We start from the raw sequence: 7,965 nt of genomic DNA on the forward strand, positions 1-7,965 counted from the left end.
CTTATATGCTCTTGAACTCTCTCTCTCTCAAGATATATAATATATATATGTAATATTACACATATAAAAATATATATTATATTTCTCATTTCTCTTCACTAATGTTTAATACATGGGAATTATTAACTATACTTTTTTCAAATTAACAGTATATTATATATAATATTATAATTACATATTATATATAATATATAATTACAGTATATTATATATAATATTATATGTAATTATAATATTATATATAATATATGTTATATATAGTATATAACATATAATATATAATATTACATAATGATATATGTAATATTCCTATCCATCCCACTTTTCTTCCCTCCCTCTCTTCCTTCACTCTCTTCTCTTCATTCACCTCCTTTTTCTTCCTCTCTTCTCTCTCTCCTCTCTCCCCCTCCTCCCCACCTCTGCTTCTCCATGTTACCATTTACTACTGCACATTACCTGGTAAGCTTCGAAGCATAAAACTTTGATGGAGGAGTGTCTATGTGTTACTTTCATTATTAATAAAGATACTGCCTTGGCCCTTTAAGAGAACAGAAAATTAGGTAGGCGGAATAGACAGAACAGAATTCTGGGAGAGTTGGGGAGACGCTTCAGGCAGTCGCCATAGTGAGTCACCATGATTCTCCTCTCTGAGATAGACGCAGGTTAAGATCTCTCCTGGTAAGCCACACCTCGTGGTGCTACACGGATTACTAAATATGGGTTAAAGAAAGATGTGAGAATTAACCAATGAGAGGCTACAGATAATGGGCCAGGCAGTGTTTAAAAGAATACAGTTTCTGTGTAATTATTTTGGGCGGCCGGGTGGAGGGACGCAGCCCCGCCGCTTCCTTCTACAGATTGGCGCTCCAACGTGGTGACTAAATCCACTTAAAAACCTGAGAGGGCTTTAAATAAAGGAGAGAGAGAGTTTAACACAGCTTTTTGCTGTTTGCTAGGACTGCTGTAGAGAGATTTCCTGTTTCGGCAATAGCAACAGAGAAAAAGCTGAAAAGAGTTTCTTCTTTTGTTTTCACAGAGGATGAGACTCTGTGGATTGCTTCTATTCCAATATGGTATGATAGACCACGCCCTCCTGAAAGGTTGCTGTGAACACCCTCTAAAAATTACTTCACTCAACTGCCGACTGAGATGAACCTGGCAGACAGGTTATACCATGAAAGACCTAAATAACAACGCCCCCATTCAGCAGGAAGCAGTTTGGAGAAAAATAACTGCGCCCATTTTCCCAAATATTGTTTATAAATGTTCTTTTACATTTAAAGGGGGAGGTGATATAGATATGAATAATTTGCATTGGTATGGATTTTAAGGTCAATTTGTTATATGTATATGTATTTCTGATCTTGATTAAGGTATTGTAATTGTGTAGTTCATTTAAAAATGTAATGTATAATTAGGAAATATAGGTTGTTAATGGATAATCATTGATAATAGTTAAGCTTGTAGTCATGTTATTAGATTTTCTAGATATGTAGAGATATATTTCAGTTAGATAGACATTCTTCATATCTTTCAAAGACTGCAGAATATGGCATTTAATGTTTTAATAACTTAGGGTTTTTCATGACAATGAGACACATCTGCTCCTGGCAGCACCAATCTACTTCAAGAGGAAGATGGGCATTGAAGAGGCTACTTATGGAGTTTGTTAGCCATTTGGGCAAGAAACTGCTCTTGCCTGGCCTGTTGCATAAACTGGACACAAGAAACTCACAGAAAGAGGACTGCTGAACTTGCCTAAAGGTGAGATGGTCTTTTGGGGTTCCTGATTCATTAAAGAGTCTGCGAGATATTCTGCAGGACACAGCAGAAAGTGACTGAACTGTCTTTGAAATTTCCTGCTTCATGGAAATGTCTGCTGGATACACTATAGGCCTGAAGGCTGAAGATGGATGCCCCAATGGTACAGAGGAACTTTGGGTGACTGTCCAGGCAGCAAGTTGTCTCTCATTTCTAGAGTTTGAAAGCTGCATATGACTTGTTTACTTAGGTAATATTATATCCTTCTGGAGTCTTTGATAGAGTTAAAGAATAAGGTAATTATAGTTTTCCTTAGTTATGATAAAAAATAGATATAAATATTGTAACTGTAATTCTTGCTTGATAACTCTTGTTACATGTAATTTTACTATGTTAAAGTTAAAGCCTTTCTTTTTTGTTTAAACAGAAAAAGGGGAAATGATGGAGGAGTGTCTATGTGTTACTTTCATTATTAATAAAGATACTGCCTTGGCCCTTTAAGAGAACAGAAAATTAGGTAGGCGGAATAGACAGAACAGAATTCTGGGAGAGTTGGGGAGACGCTTCAGGCAGTCGCCATAGTGAGTCACCATGATTCTCCTCTCTGAGATGGACGCAGGTTAAGATCTCTCCTGGTAAGTCACACCTCGTGGTGCTACACAGATTACTAAATATGGGTTAAAGAAAGATGTGAGAATTAACCAATGAGAGGCTACAGATAATGGGCCAGGCAGTGTTTAAAAGAATACAGTTTCCGTGTAATTATTTTGGGCAAAGCTAGCCGGGTGGCGGGACACAGCCCACCGTTCCCTTCTACAAAACTTAGTAACTTACAACTTTACCTCCCAGGACTAGCACAGTTGAGAAATTAACAGCTGTGTACAGAAAACAGTAATTTCGATGGGAAGAACATGACCCCCTGGCATTTGGGATGACTCTCTTATTGTAGGCAGAGGTTTCAGGAGTCCCCATCCAGTCGCCATTAGCCGACTTTTCACTTCAGCCTTCTCTTGAATTCTTCAATTTGCACTTGTGGTTCTTTTCAATGACTTTGCCTTTCGACAGCCTACAAGCCCCTTTCCCACCTTCCCTTTCAGCAGCTGACACGCCCCTTTCCCACCATGCCATTTGGGCAGCCGACATGCCACTCTTCCTGGAAAAGGATTTAGCAAAACTCTTTCAACTGTCAGATAGTTAAACTATTTACATCTGGATTTCAATTAAATATTTAATAATGAGAAAGATAATTATGCTTCTCTAACATAACTTTTTATACTTGTGGCTGGTCAAAATGTCAGCCTGTTAAGTAAATGTGTATTTTGTCATGTGAACACATTCCTGTGCGATTTTGAAAACAGTGTAGTTAATCTCTGAAACAATCAGAATCTTAAGTACAAATGTTTGACAGACACTTGAAGTGTGAACATACTTTCCATTGCCGTGACAACGAGGACACTCTACACTGGCATTGTGACTCAAATGGCCCAGGGAGGCCTCAGTGCAGTGTTGTAAGAAGACATTCCATCCTCATGACCCATCAGCCAGGGCCGTGTGTGTAGCTATCACAGCACAGGAACAAGGAGGCTTTCTCTGCCCAGCGATGAACTCAATGCCCATTCAGCTACCACCCTTGCCTGGTCTATGTTCAAGTCCGCACCTACAGCTTGACCTGATTCCGCCTGTTTTGTTTGAGCTTTGAAGGTCAAAGTCAGTGTTAGTAGGAATCTTGGGAACAATAAATAATGTGCCAGTGAATGCTCAGACCCGAAAACTCCCTTATGCTGACGTCACATTGGGTTAGGGCTTCCTCTGTGTCCATTGCCATTCTCCGACTCCAGAACCAAGCAACATGGCCATCTATAACCACAATTCCAGCATAGATATCAGTAGTATTTCTCTTCTTAATTAAAAGTGTGTGTGTGTGTGTGTGTGTGTGTGTGTGTGTGTGTGTGTGAGTCTGTGTGTATGTGAGTCTCTGTGTGTGTGGGTCTGTGTTCACATAGGACTCTGTGTCCCTGTCCATGAGTTCAGGTGTGCTTCTGCTGCTGTATGCATATGGAAGTCAGGGGACAACTCTGGGTGTCAGTCTTCACCTCCGTCCTCCAGGCTAGCTGGCCTGGGAGCTTCTAGGTATTCTCCAGCCTCCACTTCCATCTTACTGGACAAATGCTGGGACTTGGTACCCAAACAGGTCCTTACACATGCATCAGAAGCACTTTATTTATGAAACCAGCACCCTAGCCCCTCATGGATAGCATTTCTAGCAGCCTTCAAGCTGTCTCACTTATTTGCATGTCTGTGTAGTCCCTGTCCCCTTTTTGGCCACCTGACCCATAATCTGACAATGTAGATTGTTACATTTCTTAATAGAACATCCCTCTTACCCACATATGTTCAGACAAATCCCGCATCTTCCAAATGGTGAAGATTCAGGTCATGAAAGGAGTTTTCCAAAACAAATGAGAATCTGAAGAGAATCAAATTTTCATCTGAATCAATACAGAATTTATTTTTTGACTCTAGACTGGTGAATTCTATTGTCAATGATTGTTCTTTCAGTTCTTGGGGTAATTTCTTCCTCTCCCGACCAACAACTCTCCTGTGCCCTTAGAAGAAAAAGCTATCATTTGCTTCTCTTTTCATCTCTAAAGGCTGTGTTGTGCATGAAGATGTAAGTCTCTTCTCTTTTTCAGGAAGGATGCTGTTCTCCATAGTACTCAACAGGCTCCTTCCTGGGCTTATAGTAGTCTGAGGTCTGTTTTTCTTCCTCATGGTAAAGAGGTTGATAGATTCATTCATGAAAGACCAAAATGAAGTCTAGGGGAGCTCTACTTAGATGTTCCCAAGTTCAAAACTAATGCAAGTATGTAAAGCTGTTTTGGCCACACCTCTGTTTTCCTGCCCATCTCTTTGCTTGTTTTGACATGTTCTAAAAAGCAAAAGTCACACAACTTGCGTTTCAAGCTTGGGCATATAGCCTTTTCTATGGCTCTTTCTATATATAACTTTTTTTCCTAAATCTATGTTTGTGGGGCTTTCCCCTCAGCCTTGTTGTAACAGAATCTCTAATAAGAAGACTCTAAGAAATCAAGTGGAGGATTTTTACTTCCTTAGATGTACTCTGCTGTGGGAAAACATTTGCAAAGCGAAGTCCAAGTATTTTTGGCCATAATGGATTGTTTGCAGAGGGGCAGCAAGGCAGTCAATCACTGCCAATGCATTTCTTCTGTCCAGCCTTCAGGTTTAGTGCTGACGAGATTAAGGTCCTCCTGGAAGTGTGGAACATGAATAACTTGAAGGATTGTGTGATTAATGAACAAAATAGATGCCTCGTCTAAAATTTTAGTGACTTAGTTATTGCTAAACATCTTAAGAACTCAGGAGAGACTTTTTAAGACCATGTTCAGATTTAAGGCAAGAAGGAAGCAAAATTTGATAAGATTTGGGCGTAGCACTGTTGGAAAGCATGTGCTTGATATGAGTGTGTGCTTGATATGACCTTGGAGAAAGTCTGCACATGGTGTCACATACTGAGAATCTCAGTTTAGAGGACAGAAAGACAGGAGGAACATGAGTTTGAGGACAGACAGCTTGGTTGAGCCCCAAACAAAATTACAAATTTAAAGCACAAAATGATCATTGTGATACTGTTGGACCCTAGAGTCCAATCACTGAGGAGGAGTCTCCCCAAGAGACCATCTCTTACACCACAGTTGATGTAAAAGCATGAGGATTTTATTAATTCTGTCACGACAGGGTCTTTCAGCATCTGAGAAGCCAGAAAGACCCCGAATAGCTGGTACAGGCCACTTTTAAAGCAAAAAGCCACAGAAACAAGGGGGGAGTCTGGGGGTTGTTCATTAACTATTATGATTGGCTTATTCAAAGGGCGATTACCAATAATTGACTAGAGAGTGGTTGCCAGATCAGGTGAGGTAAGAGGGAACATCTGAGGGTCACTTTGTCCCTTCCCAGGGACTGAGTCAAAACATCTGTGGACATTTGTGGGTTATTTTGTCCCAATTCCAGGAACGGAGCTCTATTTGGAGAACACTCATAAGGACTCAGGGAGATGGAAAGTTCCCAACATCTCAGTGCATGCATGTGTAGCTGTTAGGTCCTTGGTTCCCAGGGAGGGGGGAGCACCACTGCTGAGAAGCCTCAAAATTGGCCTCAGAGTTGTCAGAAATGGCTTTAGAGTTATTTTAGAGTTCTATCATACCAGCAGTGGTGGCACACACCTTTAATTCCAGCACTTTGGAGGCAGAAGCAGATGGATCTCTATGAATTTAGGGCCAGTCTGCTCTACAGAGTGAGTTCCAGGACAGCCAGGGCTACACAGAGAAACTCTGTCTTGAATGGCCCCCCTCAAAAAAAGAGCATTATGGTTGTGGCAGGTGTTTGTCTAGCATGTAGAAGGCCTCCAGTTTGAACAGCAGCACCAAGGGGAAAATATAAAAGAAGGAAGAAAGAGGAAAATAATATACTGCCAACAACACTTAAGGTCAGGGAGGTATAGTTATAGAATCAAACAGTAAAGGCTTCTGCATCCTTGGAGGATCACTGGGCTAGAAACTGGTGCAGGACTCAGTCTCCTCCTTCACACTTGGCAAGTGGCATTTGCTATGATTTGTCTTGGAGCACAGAGGCCTTCTTGTGTATTATGTGCTAATGAGCATCACAAAGGAAACCCATGGCAGTGCAGTGAGTTTGAAGGCAATCTCTCTTCTCTGTTTCCTTCCTTGTACCACATCCTCCAGGCTTCTAGGGAGAGAGTTCAGTTGTCTTCCTCTAGAATGTCCCAGTGCTGAGTCATCTAGGCTAAATGAGACAGCTTATTTATCACACCAGTGTATGACTGACCACGGGGACACATTCAGTAAGCTTGGCTAGCCCTGGGACGCAATAACAGCCAGCTTTTTTGTCCCTTCACCTAGAATTTGTTTGTTCCAGGAAGACTCCACCTTAAAGACTCCACTCTTTAGCCCCTGTGCCGAAGGTCCTTAATGCTAGAAACAAAACAAAACAAAAACAAAACCACTCACCAACTTGCAATTATGCTACTGGAAAGGCAGGGGAAGGAGGCCAGCTAATAGTCATGGAATTCCCAAACCACAAGAATTTCATGAGATTTTGTGTGTGGAACCAATTTCCTGGAGGGGAATGCTATGGGAAAAGGATTGTAATTCAGTTGGCTATTTTTAGTTCCAGATCTCATTGAAGAATGTTGTCATTGCTGGACAATGGTGTTGCACGCCTTTGATCCTAGCACTCAGGAGGCAGAGGAGTTCGAGGCCAGCCTGGTCTACAAAAAAGTGTAGTAAAAACAACATTATGGTGATGTTCCACTGAGTAGCAATTCCCTTCGACATAGCACATTCCATCCTGGAGGGAAACTTGATATGGCTCAAGAATCTAAAGGCTTCTTAAGATTCAGGAAGTACAATCTCACAAGAATCAAGAACACCCTAAAACTTAGCAGACTTGCAAGGCCTCTTCCTCCCAAGGCTAATATAAGTAGTAAGGACTGGGGAGGAAAGAGACCCTTCAACCTGAGAAGCTGTCTGTAAGTCATTCAGAGTCCCCGGGCTGCAGCTTTGATGAATGATCATCTCTCCTGGAGTGGATTTTCAGTGATGTAGCTGCCTGTGAGCCGTCTAAGCTCCAGTAAGCAAGCCCTCACCCACACTCCTGCATGGAGCTGCACTAAACTCATTGGTTTAAGTTGGTTTGTAGTTCACGGCTTTGGTCTGTGTTTAGCTCCTATCTGGAGCAACCATACCTCCCCAACAGAAGTCTATATCACAACATGGGCTCTTCTGCTACTCTCTACTCCCACCTCCTTGAGAATATCCCACTTTACTCTGTAATAAATACAATATAGAACATATTCTATATGAACAAGAAAAGGAAGGAAGGAAAAGAAAGTGATGAAAATCAAACTCATGATGCTGACAGTTATTGTTTGTCAGAATACTAATGAAAGGCTTAGAGATAAGCGTAATCTTCAAAGCATGACCTTCCCTGTTTCTTCTGAGATATGGACTTGTAAGTGTATGACTTACAAGGAATAAATTAGCCAGATAAAGTGAATTATGTATCTTAGTCATTTATGTCTGCATAAAAATCTAGCCTCCAAATTGACAGGTGAAAACATTTATTTACAGTCTCTGTGTGCAAAAAATCAGGGAGCATTGGGCAGGA

This window comes from Arvicola amphibius, chromosome 4 (assembly GCF_903992535.2).
Source record: "Arvicola amphibius chromosome 4, mArvAmp1.2, whole genome shotgun sequence".
Taxonomy (NCBI): Eukaryota; Metazoa; Chordata; class Mammalia; order Rodentia; family Cricetidae; genus Arvicola; species Arvicola amphibius.